This window comes from Mixophyes fleayi, chromosome 12 (assembly GCF_038048845.1).
Source record: "Mixophyes fleayi isolate aMixFle1 chromosome 12, aMixFle1.hap1, whole genome shotgun sequence".
In the NCBI taxonomy this organism is placed as follows: Eukaryota; Metazoa; Chordata; class Amphibia; order Anura; family Limnodynastidae; genus Mixophyes; species Mixophyes fleayi.
The window spans coordinates 43,741,215-43,756,834 of record NC_134413.1 but is presented as its reverse complement, the minus strand read 5'-3'; the positions used below and the strand labels follow the sequence as shown (position 1 = coordinate 43,756,834).

Sequence of the window (15,620 nt, the reverse complement as noted above, 5' to 3'; positions counted from 1 at the left end):
CCGTGGATCAATTCAGAAATTATCACAATAACTGCCCTTCAACATATAATAGCCTATGGGAAATGTGGCTCAATACTTTTTCCATCACTAAAACAGATACATATACACTGATATATGATTAATATAAATCATGATGTGTTGCTATCAATTAAGCCTAAAACCAAACTGGTATTGTCTGAGGAAGCACCCTCTTGGATGAAGTAATACATTGAATCGGCCATTATTAATAAAAATGAATTGGCTATTATTGCCTTGTTTGGGTTAGAGTTAAAACAATGCAGGGATATCTTTCAACATTTTTAAGCCTTTCACTATGTATAATATTTAGAGGGTCTATGATAATGTTAAATTTATTGTAAATATGTACTATACAATTATAAAAAATATATAGATTAATTTTAGAAAAAGCTAAATGAAAACATATACTGTTAAAGATATTAAGTGTGAACGCAATGATCACCAATGGCACAATTGTTAACCATCAGGAAAACCTAATTAAACATGCTGACAGTGCAGGTGTAAGTACTCCAGGGAGGTAGATTCAGATACAATTGGTCTCATTAGGAAAAGTGACACTGAAATCACTCAAGCTGACGTACAGTTTTCATTAACACATAAAGTAACACTAAAGCCAACCTCTTATATTACTGTATAACAAACCTTCCAAAAAATGTAATAGCTATCAGGGATAAATGGAAAATCAGGTCATATAGTTCTAGGTTCTGTGGGTTCTAAAATAATGCTTAGAGATTGTGTGTTCTCTTAATACTCATCCTACTATACCTTACCCATAATTACAGCTGTGACTTTAAAGATAATCTCAGGGAGATTGCCTCCACCTCTCTGCTAATTAACAAAGCTCAAATTAAATTGACAGACATCAAATGTAATCACTGTAATAAAACATCATGTGAGATTTACAGTCACTGCTCATGTTGCCACACTACAAGCTGCTGCTCAATATACAGTGGGGAGGAAATTGACTATAAGATGCACAGCAATAAAAACGTACAAGCAGCCAGAATACTTTGTTTGAGTTTGTGTCTCTAGGGCTTAGATACTTGTGTGCCACAGTCAGCTATTAAACGCTGGAGAAAACAGGATGCTGCATGTCATATGATTACTGATCCATAGACATCCACTATACAACTGTCCACCCAAGTGCAGACAGCGGTCAGTATCCAAAGCCTACGGAATACCTCCAGCTGATTCCCACTAGAAGAATTCTGCTTTCATCCTCTGACTCGTGCATGGAATACACTAGCTGGCTGGTAAGTTGGTGGTTTCACTTGGCATGTTCTTATGTCCATGGCTCTAGTGCTTGTAGGTGTTAAATAATCTCTTTACCCAGTCATGCAATTTTAGCCTTAAAGATCTTAGTTTTAGACAGTAAACATTGAACACATAGAATAGACCTTACCTTATCTTTGTAATTAAATTGTGCAGAGTTTCTAGCAATAATTAAAATATCATGCAGCTATAGTCCCACTATTTAACAGCATAACTTATATCTTCTTTTGGATCTGTAATACTTCTTGTAATTTATAACACTTTAAAGGTCAAGCAGCATTACAATTGTCTGCGTAATACTTTTAAACAAACAACCTTAGTCTACTAACCACATCCATAGATGCTTATGTAAGAGAAAGCAAGTACTGATTCATTTACAACGGGGGGTTTTAACTTACAAACCGACCTTGCCATTTACATTAGGAACATAAGATCTTGTCTGAGAAAATCGATTGTATACTATTAATTAATATAACAATTACTAATTAGGTATTACTGTTAGTATTTTGTACAAGTCAACAATTTACAATTCATTATATTTTTATCCTCGGTAATCGTGTACAAACTGATTCACAGAAATAATTGGGATGCCAACTGCAAAGTGTTAAGGAACATTGCTCTGGCAAAAGTTATACATTTTTCTCTTAAATCCTCACAGCAAAAAATTAGTAATATCCAATTGTTCATTTTGTGCAGAACCTGGGGCACAGAAATATATGACAACAATACATTTAAGATGACAAATCAAATTTAGTCTTGCTGCAATTGAAGACACATTGAAGAGTGCCAGCGCAATATCCTCAGTGGCATTAAGTCAATGGTGTCCCTAGGCTGTAAAGAGCATTGATTTGGACCAAAAGGTCACCGGATACATGTGCGTCAAAAGTCTCTGTCTGCTGAAGATAAATGACAGTAATATTGTTTATAAAACCATGTACGACTGACAAATCTGCTTCCTAAGAGGTACTGCAGCAGTCACGTTATTTACATTTTTGTGAAAAATTCACATTTAAAAGTATAAATACTTATGCCACTAAATCATCAGTAACCATCATATTACATAATTGTAGCCACAATAAACTCAAAATGTTTTAATTCATTTTGCAAAATACAATTAGCAATTACAAAATACAGTCACCAGTTTATCATGGACAATGTTCTGTAAAATGGAGCAGCCAAACATCAATACTATCTTCTTTATATGCAGTTTTTAAACAATATATACAAACTGTCATACTGGTTACTACATAATGAACTGATAAATAGTGCCACAATATTACATTTTAATTATGCTCATTGCATAAACGTCCCTCTAATGTCCACTTGCTACCACTTAAAGGGTTCACCTTGTAACTACATTAAGACTTTACTATTAATAATGTAAACAGACAGCAAGAATAGCTAAATAAAAGAACACTAAAACATCTATAATAACCTTGCTCTTTTAAACTTCATATTGACTCAGTCAACTTAAACACAAGTAATTTTATACTTAGAACATATACTGGATGTATAAACCTAGTCTGTACTATCAATTATTACTTTAGAAATTAAATAGTGTTATCTCCTACAAATACTCAACAATGTATTACTAATAATCCATAATTCTGAGTTTTTATGTGTATTTTTACATGACAATTTATTTTGACCAAGAACTGGCACTGCCTGAATTAATACATTTTTCTGCATTGTTAATTTAATAGGAAAGGGTCCTCCACATTCTGTTCTGCTTTGCACCTCCAGGCGGGATGGTGACCAGATGTGGACCCAGAACCTGCAATAAAGATACTTAAATAGCTGCCCTCATCCTACAGAAGATGCTGTCAGTGCTGCCCGTCTACGTCACGTTGATGATCACCACAAGTGTTGGTGCTGTGGGTGCAAACCTCACCCTGCTTTTACTATTTGTGTCACACTTGAAACTGCGTACAGACAGCTGGGCCCTCACGCTGAACCTGAGCCTGTGCGACATGTTTTTAGGAATAAGTGTCATGCCAGTTGCTATATACTGCAGCATACTAGGAGGAGGCATCTTCTCAAATGATGGCATTGCCTGTAAAATGCTGGGATTCTTGTTTGTTTTGCTCCAGTTGGCTTCATTAAACTCCTTGGTTTGGGCAACTGTAGATAAGTTTACAGAGATTTGTTTTCCTCTACATTATGCTCAAATGATCACCAAGAAGAGAATTTGGATTATCTTGGTACTCTTGTGGATTTATGTAATAGTCGTGGCTGCTCTCCCTTTCATAGGTTTTGGAGAATACAGCTACAGCAAAGATGTATATATGTGTTTGCCTTCATTTAACTCCTCCACAACGGCCTATAGTATGATGCTGCTGAGTGGAGGTGTTCTTGCCCCAATTTCATCAATCAGTGTACTGTACATTGCTATTATTCACATTGCCAGGAACCAAGCAAAGAGAGGAACCTTTGTGTGTAATGATCAACACTGCTACTATGTGCCCATCCGGTCTTATTTTAGGAATACTCTCATCCTCATCGTGTCTGCCTGTAAGTATCAAACTTGTAAGAATGTATAATTTCCTCAAAAAAGACAAGAGTATGCACTCTGCCACCAAAATAGAAAGAGGAGTATTAAAAAAACAAATAAAAAAAAATTAAATCAGAAATAAGTCACAACAAATTGTCAAATCCTGGCATATATTTGTGAAAGTCCTTTCCACACCCTGAGGGATATATTTACTAAACTGCGGGTTTGAAAAAGTGGAGATGTTGCCCATAGCAACCAATCAGATTCTAGTTAGCATTTATTTAAGTACATTCTACAAAATGACAACTATAATGTGATTGGTTGATATAGACATATCTCCACTTTTTCAAACCCGCAGTTTAGTAAATATACCCCTTACTCACTAAAACCACAAATTTTCAACACTGCAGCATAAATGTGTTTGTAAAATCACACACCTCTAGCTGTGAAAGTGCATTTAGTTTTACAGAGAAACGCATGTATCTGCGGGCCAGGATGGCAGCATCTGCAGGGGTGCAAAGGTTTGGAAGTAGTTGGGGTGGACCAAGGGCAACGATTAGGCCATGGGTGCTGCTATTCTTTCACTGAAGTGCAGAAATAAGATTTTATTTTGCTGAATTGGATTATTTAAATGCGATAATTGGAAGAAGGCTATGCAGAGGGAAATTTCTTTGCACAGGGTGCACAGCCTTTTCCTCCATACAAAAGGACTTTAAGTCTCAGCCACCTTTGAGATCCAGGAAATTATTTTCTGTCCCTAAATGTATAATAGGATGCACTTTGCACCTTCCAATTCTACTTCTGCAGGAAAGAGCATTTTGACCAATGTAATAATAAGCTTCAAACTCACAAAAGTGACACATATTAAAAAGATATTTCATATGTCCCATCACCATCATGATAAGGAAATAATTATAGTTATTAGCCGTAAATGAGGCTAAACGGAGTAGTAATTAAAAAAAAAAAAAAAAAAAAAAAGGCAATACAATTTAAATGACTGAAGAGTGTGGTTATAAGGTGGTAGTAGGTTAGACTCTAATAGTATGTTTTTATGGATTCCACCCTGTGCATTTTCTGGAGCAACCACCAACTTGCAATGTTATGAATAATTTTTACAGGGGTGTTTCTAAAGACAATGAAGTGTACCTTGAAATGCTCTTGACAGGTGACAAGGACCCACACATACCTACATACAGAAACGTTGCAGGCCCACAAATTTTGTGCTTGATAAGTTACCTTTACTCACTGTAAGTAATGGACAGTCCTGTTGACTAATATTTTGTGCTCCAGCAGACCTTTTCCTCAACTTCTGTTTCCATTTTATACCTTTTCATGTTTATACAATTGTCTTTGTTCTTAGTATAAAACGACTTACACAACCCACATTGTCAATACATATACACCAATCAACCACAACATTAAAAACACCTGCCTAATATTGTGTAGGTTCCCCTCGTGCTGCCATAACAGCTGTGACTTGTCATGGCATGGACTCCACAAGACCTCTCAAGGTGTTCTGTGGTATCTGGCACCAAGACATTAGCAGCAGATCTTTTAAGTCCCGTAAGCTGCGAGAGGTGGGGCTTAAATGGCTCTGACTTGTTCTTCCAACACATCCCACAGATGCTTGATAGAATTGAGATTTTGAAGGCCAAGTCAACATCTTGAACTCTTTGTCATGGTTCTCAAACCATTCTTGAACAATTTTTACATTGAGGCAGGGCACATTATCTTGCTGAAAAAGGCCATCAGGCAATACCGTTGCCACAATGTGGTGTACTTGGTCTGCAACAATGTTTAGGTAGGTGGTATGTGTCAAAGAAACATCCACATGAATGCCAGGACCCAAAGTTTCCCAGCAGAACATTGTCCAGAGCATCACACTGCCTCCGCCAGCTTGCCTTCTTCCCATAGTGCATCCTGGTGCCATATCTTCCCCAGGTAAACGATGCACACGCACCCGGCCGTCCACATGCTGTAAAATAAAATGTGACTCATCAGACTAGGTCACATTCTTTCATTGCACCATGGTCCACTTGTGGCGCTCAAGTGCCCATTGTAGGCGCTTTCAGCGGTGGACAGATGTCAGCATGGGCACTCTGACTGGTCTGGGCAGCAAGCTGTGATGCACTGTGTGTTCTGACACTTTTCTATCATAGAAAACCAACTTTTTCAACAATTTGTGCCACAGTAGCTTTTCTGTGGGATTGGACCAGACGGGCTAGCCTTCGCTCCCCAAGCACATCAATGAGCATTGGGTGCCCATGACCCTGCCACCGGTTGTCCCTCCTTGGACCACTATTGGTAGGTACTAACCACTGCATACTGGCAACACCACACAAGACCTGCCGTTTTGGAGATGCTCTGACCCAGTCGTCTAGTCATCACAATTTGGCCATTGTCACAGTTGCTGAGATCCTTACGCTTGCCCTTTTTTCCTGCTTTCAACACAACAACTTCAAGAACTGACCGTTCCACTTGCTGCCTATTATATCCCACCCCTTGACAGGTGCCATGGTAACAAGATAATCAATGTTATTCACTACATTTGTCAGTGGTTTAATGCTATGGGTGATCAGTGTATATGCACCGGTTCTGCATCCAGGTTCCATTGAGGTGTGTGCTGTGGCATCAGAATGCAGCCAAAGCATCTTTGGTAAATCCCTATGAATATAATCTGACTTGTTCACACAGCAGCATTCAATGTGATTGCCAATTGATGGATCAACAAGTGTGCTTGCAGCATTTTCCTGTATTAATTAACCTGCAAGAGTGGAAATCAGTCCAAAGTTATACAACCTGGCCTGGTACCTATTAATTAAAGTGGACTCTGCAGCATGGGGTCACCCTGTCATAGAGGGCCCAGAATTGTCAGCATGGGGAGTCCAGAATCACAAAAAGTATGTTTAGAGAACTAATCATCATAGCTACCAGGCAGGCGAGTCTGAGCCTGCAAAACCATCAGTCAGTATACAACACATATTTATCACTTTCACATGTAAACACAGATATACCATGTAAATGTATAAAAAGTGATGTCTTTAATTAACAAAATAATTCAATCAATCAAACTGGGGCTTGTGTCCTTACAAACAAACACTGCACTGCTAGGGATGTCCATGAGGACAGGGATAGAAACTGCCAAAAAGAAATTCAGAAAGCCATTAACTGAGGATAAAAAATATTAACAATTCTACTGCTAAAGAATGCTTGGTGGCAAGACAATTTGTTCCAAAAAGGCACTGTTTGCATAAAGGGGATATAATGTAACAGTGATTCCTTTGTCCAGTTTATCACAGATAACTGAAACCTCTGTTACATAAGATTAAGAATGAAATATGAATAGAATCTGCAGTCTCCCAGATGCTATACTGTGTGTGTTCTGCCACATTAGAACAAACAGAGAGGTCAAGGGGCAATTTAAAAATAATCTCCCCTAGAGGAACAAATAACTGGCATTCTACCACAACAATTAATTGTACTGGAGAAGTTTTATAAATACTTCATAAACTATGGAAACTTTTAATCAACTGCTCATGTATTTCTTTAACTGTACCAGGAAAAATATATTTATAACATGAAATATAAAAGGTCAAATTTTTCCATATTATGTGAAAAATGAATCATCAGAGGGAAGCAGGATTCCCCAGACATAATTTCTCAAGTTTAGCCCCCAGGATATAGACAGATTTCACATTCACAAAATAAAATGTTTATAGAAGAGTATACTGGGTTCTGAAAGGCTTTTTCACAGCAAAATCATTATATGACAATAAAATTAAGTTCTGCCAATCTAGAAAACAGACTATGTTCCATCTCTCAACTCTGTTAATTCCTTCAGTGGAACAATACACAAATATGACATATAAACTGAACAGTATCAGTGAATGGTTCATTTCTTTCAAATCTGCATTCCAATATTTAAAAGTCTTATTTTCCTCACCAAGTGAGAAAAGAGACACACCCTACTGAACAGAACCCTATTGCGTAGTAAAAATAATGCATTTTTCGTTTACTGGATGACAGTTAATAGATGTAATACCCTACTACACTTAATGTAATTCTACTAGTTTACAGTACTTTAATACCAAAATGAAATGTATATTATTATGCAAGTTTTATTTAATTCTATTTTTTACTTCTAGTTTATCTGCTGGTATGCTGGATTCCATCAATAACGATTAGTATCTATGAAATCTTTTACACTCACAATGTACCCGTAATAGCAAAGCTGTTTTCTTCATGGTTAATAGTGCTGACATCTTGTGTAAACCCATGGGTTAATTCGCTGTCTCAAAGGTGAGTACTATTATGTAATTAATGCACTTTGTCGTCGTCTATTATAAATCACTCAGCTGTTTATCTTAGAAGCTTGATCATACACCAAACTGCTGTCTTCCAAGTTCCATTGATTTCATGCAGTGAAATACAATGCTTATTTGGGGGCAAATCTTCTAGTGAGGCTCTTTAAGACGGGTCACCCACTGGCGTTGCATGCAAAGGTCATGTGAAAATGCAATGCTGTTTGATTTTTTTTTTTGGGGGGGGGGATGGGGGGGGGGGGCTCTTAAGCTGAAAGCTGACATGGAGGAAGCACAGCTGACAGCAGCTTTTTACCTGCTGGCTGCTACACCTCCATATTTGCAATGGGCTGGGCTGTGATGTCACAGTGGAACCAGACTCAAGCTGGTTGGTCTTCATGTGGGGCCCAGCTAAAACAAAACAAATGAAGACAGAACACACTCCACCTTAGCAGACACTACCAGTCCTAGGGGTAAATTTATCAAGCTGCGGGTTTGAAAAAGTGGAGCTGTAGCCTATAGCAACCAATCAGATTCTAGCTGTCATTTTGTAGAATGTACTAAATAAATTATAAATAGATTCTGATTGGTTGCTATAGGCAACATCTCCACTTTTTCAAAGCCGCAGCTTGATAAATTTACTCCCTAGACTGAAAAGCTCTGGAGCTCTTACTAGCACCCCTGATCTGTGGACAACTGGGTAATGAGGAATACTGGGACTTAGCCTTCTCTGTGGTTCCAGCATAATGTTAAGGAGCCCCCAATATGTGTGGTCATTAAATATAGTATAAAGAAACACTAAAGTGTGTGTAATATAAGCACTTCCAGATACATTTAATCACTTTTTTTGTATATTATTGCCCCGCTGTAATACAATGGGAATTCTTGCAGTTTTTAATCCACTGCCATTTTTTTTTACCCAAAAATAATGCATCATTATTTCCAATCCAAAAGTCCAAGCCAGATCATTAAATCCAAACAGAGAAATTTGTAACCACAGGGAAATTCAAGACAGATGTTGCTATTTTAATTCAAATGTTATAAAATGCTCTGTTTGGTGCCCCCACCACAAAGTGACAGCGAACCGAAATGACCGGGACTTCCCTTACTATTACTGTCATTTATTGTTAAGGCGACACAGAGCCCAGCAGCTCCAAGACAGCAACGACAATAGGGCATATATAAAACAAGGACATATAAGGTAGACAAAATAAATGCAGACGTGAAAACAAAGGTTAGAGAGGGCCCTGTTCATGTGAGAGCTTAAAATACAGTGGGAAAAAGGCAAGAGGAGAAACAAGAATCAAGTGTCGCTTAGAGGGGGGATTGGGACAGTTGTGTGAGTGAACAAGTGTGAGTAATGTAGGTGGGAGTAGACTAAGTGGTGGGGTTTCAGAGAATGTTTAAAGATTTCAAGGCTGAAGGAGAGTCTGATCAGACATATCATGGTTATAGCATAACCAGGATAATGAGTCAATCAATCCTAAAAAGTTGCTTTAGATATGAAAACAGGTCATTTAAGCAAGTTCATCTTCTAGTAATCCACTAGATAACAATTCTCCTAAAAAGGAACAAATTACCTAAACAATGGAGACACATAAATGTTGAATATGTGAAAAAAAAGATTATGCACAAATGTGATCCAGAAAAAGAGAATGATATCCAACTGTATGCAAAGAAAGGGAAATATTGGTACACATGTTGTTAGAGGATTCCCATAGTACTCACATAGAGGATTAATTCACCAAGGTAACTGGAGCTTATTTGGAAAATGATGTCACTTGTTGCAAATGAGCCAATGGTTTGATACACTCCTGATAATGACCCTTAAAGCAATCATCACTCAGGAAATATTAGTGCACATTGGATGAACTTGTGTTAATCCCTAATGGGCATGCACACAGCACACTCAATGTGGTAATATGCTTTGAATACAAGCAACATCAAAAAATCCTTGCTGGAACACAAATGCCATTATGAACGCAAATGTGTAAGGGCTCATAGAACAGAATGGATTTAGCTTTACATGCATTGCATACATTGCACTTACGTTAAAAACACAAGTCAGATGCAGCATTTGAAGGGCAGTGGGCAACTTGGCTAAGACATTCAGCAATGCAGATTAAACATCACTGAATCATACATCTGAAATGTATAACCTACACTGTGTGTTTCACTATGGTATGAGCATATTTTTGTTATCAATCTTCATCTCCTGTTCATCAATGTGTACCCTGTTTTGAAGTGGAATGGATAGAACAATTCACTGGAATGCATTGCAGAAGGCAGTGAAATATATATGATGTATATGTATAATGACCAGGGCATGATGTGAAGAGGTGAACAGAGGCAAGCAGGGGTCATAGACTAAGGGCTAAATTTTCTAAGCTGCGGGTTTGCAAAAGTGGGGATGTTGCCTATAGCAACCAATCAGATTCTAGCTATCATTTTGTAGAAGGTACTAAATAAATGAAAGCTAGAATCTGATTGGTTGCTATAGGCAACATCCCCACTTTTTCAAACCCGCAGCTTAGTAAATCTAGCTCTAAGAGTTTTATAGTGGAAGGAGTGCAACAGCACAAAGTAGTGAAGCTTGTCCAACTAGTGTGTGAAGAATGTGTTGTTAAATGCATCTCTATATGAAACAAAATTGATACATACAAATTATTTCCTGCAAGCACAGAAGTGTAAAAATCTCTCACTCTCCAGCTGTATTCAGGAGTGATATTTAAGGGGTTTCTACCATAATGGCCAAAATACTATTCATAGCCTTCTTTCATTTGCTCTTGTTAATAAAATGCCATGGATACCTTCATATCGGAAATTCACCCTTTGTTTTATTTAATTCTATCCAAGGTTGGCAAGCTTTGGCTCCAGCTGCAGAATACAGTTACCCGAGGGATCTGTTATCCCACTGGTTGAAGTTCATATAGGTGGATGTCCAGGAAAATCACAATGATTGCTAAAGATAAAAGACTTTACCAAATTTAAATGACCTAAGCCTTAACAGCGCTGTATGCTATGATCACGCTGTATATATATCTCTGCTAGTATGTTTACATTGCCAAAGACATTTTATCATACTTGCCTACTTTTAGAGGCAGCTGTCCGGGAGGGGGTCCGCCGAGGGGGTGTGGCCACGCGTGGTGCGCCGGTAGGCTCCGCCCCTGTCAATCTAAGCCCATTTTAGCCAATCGCAGCAGGGGTGCGGGGCCACGATGGCGTGTTTAGCCCCCCCCCGCCATCTTCAACAGCGGCGACTTTTGGATCCGGGATTTTTGCCTGCTCTCTCTGGAGTCCGGGAGAACTCCCAAAAATTCGGGAGTCTCCCGGACATTCCGGGAGAGTAGGCAACTATGCATTTTATTCAACTTAAATATTCTGTATATATATTGCTGTTAAGTTGTGAAATTATTTTTCACTGTTTCTTACTGCAGAAAATATAGAAAAGCTCTTCGGGACAGCTGGAGGAAGCTTAAAAGAATCTTTCAAGACATGGGCTCCAGTTCAGAGCCACCAAGTGAGAATGAAAGGCATTCGAACATACAGTCCCATCAATGTCTGCCAGGACATAACACAACGACTTCAGTTCAAACATGAAAGGAAAAAAGAATGTCTTCTAATACACAGATCACAGATGAGGAGGTAACAAAAAAATACTTGACATGTATGGTATAACCAAAGACTTTGCGAATGTTTTCACTAACTCTAGACTTTTGATGCACCCGCAAAACTTCTAGCCCATGGTTTAACAAAACAGAAATTAAAATGTGATGATACATAAAGAGGCTTGTGAGTATGCAAAACAAACATCGAAAGAATCAGGACTGGAAGTGATAGATGTGCACAAGATGTAGCCAGTCAGCATCATTTTATCAGTTCCACTGTGGTTAAATTAGGGATGAAGAATAAAAAAGGGAGTAAGCAGAAGTATAAATGGAATAAGTTCCCACTGAAAAAATGAACTAAAATATAAGGCACAAGTGGTACATATGACAGTGTCCTATGAGGATATGAAGATGCCTGTATAAATAAAACCTTAACAATAAACAGTTTTAATAGTTGGGGTTAAATGTATGAAACGGCGGTCTTGTTAAACCGCCTGATTTGAAGCAGTTTTTATGGACAGGTTTTAAATCGCCTGATGTATTAAAGTCAAAACCGCTGGTAAACTGCCCAGAAACTGCCGTTTCATTGAGCAAAGCGTTCAACATCGCCATCCTGATTTTTAACCTTGACTACATACAAACCGTAGAATGTATCCAGCAGCTGTTTGACAAACTGCTGCAAAACTGCCAGAAAGTCATCCAAAACAAAAGACGTGGCTGCGAGAGGCGCTACTGATAAAACAACATGCTGTTAGAGCTATCTTGGAAAGAAAGATGAACAGTGCAAAAAGGGAAATCCACAGGGTGTTAATTTCTCAATAAATACTCTCTTTAGTATTAGTTTAGCTCTCTTGCCATTCATAACTTAAGAGGAGCAACCATTGATTTGAATTATTGTGGCAATCATTATTTAATCATTATGGGGGGGGGAAATCATTTATAATAAACTTATGGGGGCATTTTTATTGTTCATTATATTAAGTGGGAAATATGAATATATAATTATATTAAGAGGCAATAATATTGTATTACTAATGGGGGCATTTATTTTTGATGTAGCAACACTTATTATATGGCACTACAAGTACCAGCATGCACTTGCGCACATGCCCCAATAATTCATAAATCAATGGTGCCTACTTATGTTATGAATGGCAAGATAGACACCATGTTTAAGCTAACTAGCCTATCAAAAGCAGGTATTAAAATAAGCTGTCTTTTGTCCGCTGTCGTTTTGGGTGTTTTTACACAACTACACATCACCGGCAGTTTCATTCAACCCTCGAACTGCTCTATAGTAAATGCGATGGTTTGGAGCCCAAAACTGCCGGGAATTGATGGGGATATGCAGCAGCTTATAACTGCCGCTAGAGTGCCTGTTACTGTATGCTCATGTAAAAAGTACATTCAAAGAGAATGATGTGTCTGAGAGGGGTCACTCTAATAGGAGGTGTACTAAAGCAGTGAGGGCAAACTTATAAAACAAATCACTAGTTTCCAGGAAACAAGTAAAACATGTAGGGTAATGGCAAGTTTGCACAAAGTTTCTTTAAATTCTGATTAAATAAATAAAACCAAGCTCTGGTTTTCATCTCTTTAACTGCAGATTGCATCCTGTAGAAAGTGAATAGGACGTGGTGGAATTTCAACTTCTCCAAACAACGCTTCCTATGAAAAAAAATAAAAATCTACTGATATGCCTACATTGTGTAGCTGTGACCATGGGAAAAATTGTTCAGGACTGACTTGAGAGCAACAGTAGGAAATGCTTTCATATGTAGACTATACAGTAGTTGACAAGAGTGAATGTCAGATATCACTGAAGATCTAAGCATAAATACGAAGATGTAGAATTTGTTTTAAAGCTTTCTGAAATAATATATTTATTGAGTGTTAGGTAAATAGCAACATGTGTGTAGCAGTGTTACTGCCATGTAGAATTGTTACTATAGTTACTATGAGTGCAATTACTATACAGCACTGCAGAAAATGTCCGTGCTTTAGAAATAAGTCATTTTTTCTCTCCTCACTTCTATAATAGTCATGTTAAAATGCTACTAGCAAAAGGGACAACCACATCTGTATGGGCAGGCACAAAACAAAAGTTCCTTTTAGAAGACACTCTCAAGGTCAAATGCATAATGTCTTCTTACATTTTCTGATCCTTTATCCCAATAAGAATAATATGCACTGGCCAAGTACTATCATCTCATAAAAGTCAATATTTCCAATATGTAAACTTATTTAGATCAAATTGAGTATAATAAACATTTTGCAGACCTATTTAACAGAATATGGAAATGGCGTAATCATGCCTCTAATCTGTCACAACAATTAAGTTTACAGCTATAGATACAACTTCTTGGGAGAAACGTATCCACTCAATTTTTTAAATTCTGCTATTTCCATTTGAAATAGTTGACCCCTAGTCCTCTGTATGGTCCTTGATACACAGACTGTTATCAATGTTCATTCTCCTTGTCCCCGTCTTCCCTTATTACTTTTTATAATTGTATTACGTAAAGAAAACAAAAAAATGAAATTTCCTTTTGTAAGCCTTCATTTCATATTGATTTCTATGACATTATACAGTATGCTAAAGTAACTGAAGTGCTTTGAAACCATGTTATTTATAAGAGGTGATGATCGATGCTTACGAGTGTTTTGCAGTTACTAACGATAAGCATTCCATCATTAAATATTAACCCAGTAGTAGTGGTATGTAATGAACTGGTTGGAGATTTTTCTTACAGGACTACACTGTTTTTTTATGGATCATTAGGAGAAAAATAAAGTAAAAATAAACCATACCTGTGAACACGAGATATAAAAATAGTATTTTGTTTTAAAAAAAAAAAATAAGTGTCATGTATGTGGTAAAAAAAAAAAAATCACTTGCATGTACGTTTTTTTTCACTTTAACAAAATTTCATTGCAAGACATTTTTTAGACTCCTTGTTGAACGAATTTAATCTGTACATTGACATTATTCCACATACCATCTAGCATTCTTCATATTACTGATGTTGCATATGTAATTTGCTTGTGCAGTTCTTGTCGGTCCTCTCTGTACATGTGGTTTTTGAAATGCTTAAAGTAATTTGCACTAATTTAACAATTTCAACCATTGCTTAAAAAAACTATTAGGAAATAAATGATGATTTCATCAACAATAATATAACAACCGTTTCACGCAATAAAGTATACCACATAGGTTTTATTACATTGTACACACTTTGGTTACTTTTAAAATAAATGGCCCTTGGACCCACGGATCTTTTTCCTCCATTACCGCCCCCTAAAATAAACAAAAGGCTTAAACACTGTAAAAAACTGGTCTCCGCACATGTCTTTGGAGACGTGTACATTTCACTCACTGCCGGACAATTAATTTAATCTTTTGCCCCCTGTATTGTACACTATTTCCTTGTTGTTATTATTATTATTATTGTTTATTTGTTAAGCGCCACAAGGTATCCGCAGCGCCGTACATGGTACAAACAGTAGACTATACAGGATAAAACAATACAGAACAATAAACAAGAAGTACCAGAACTTCAGAAACTCCAGGCAGGCAAATACTGTAAAGACGGAGCGGAAGAACAGGTGTGGAGACAGGAGGGGAGAGGGGCCCTGCTCATACGAGCTTACATCCTAAGGGAGGGTAGACAAAATCAGGCACAAGAGGGAGCCAGTGAAGCAAAGGGGAGAGTAAAAAGGAGCCAGGGAGAAACAGAAGAGGTGAGAGGTTAAGTGGATGGTTGGTAGGCCTTAAGGAACAGGTGAGTTCTAAGTGCCCGCTTGAAGGAGCACAGATTGGGTGAGAGACGGATGGAGCGAGGGAGGTCGTTCCAGTGAAGGGGGGCAGCTCGGGAGAAGTCTTGTTATCATCATTTATTTATATAGCAGCACCAATTTTGCTGTTCAAAG

General features: G+C 37.7%; 1 protein-coding gene and 1 long non-coding RNA gene across 3 annotated transcripts in view; one reads left to right on the top strand and one right to left on the bottom strand.

Moving 5' to 3' along the window:
* Positions 1-15,620, bottom strand: part of SEC23A (SEC23 homolog A, COPII component) — a 72,775-nt gene that overhangs the window by 16,196 nt on the left and 40,959 nt on the right. The gene's annotated exons all lie outside the window — the stretch shown is intronic.
* Positions 947-14,508, top strand: LOC142108224 (uncharacterized). The gene is made up of 5 exons (XR_012680124.1): positions 947-1,271; positions 2,994-3,801; positions 7,927-8,080; positions 11,520-11,727; positions 13,297-14,508. It is a non-coding gene; the product is annotated as an uncharacterized LOC142108224 (long non-coding RNA).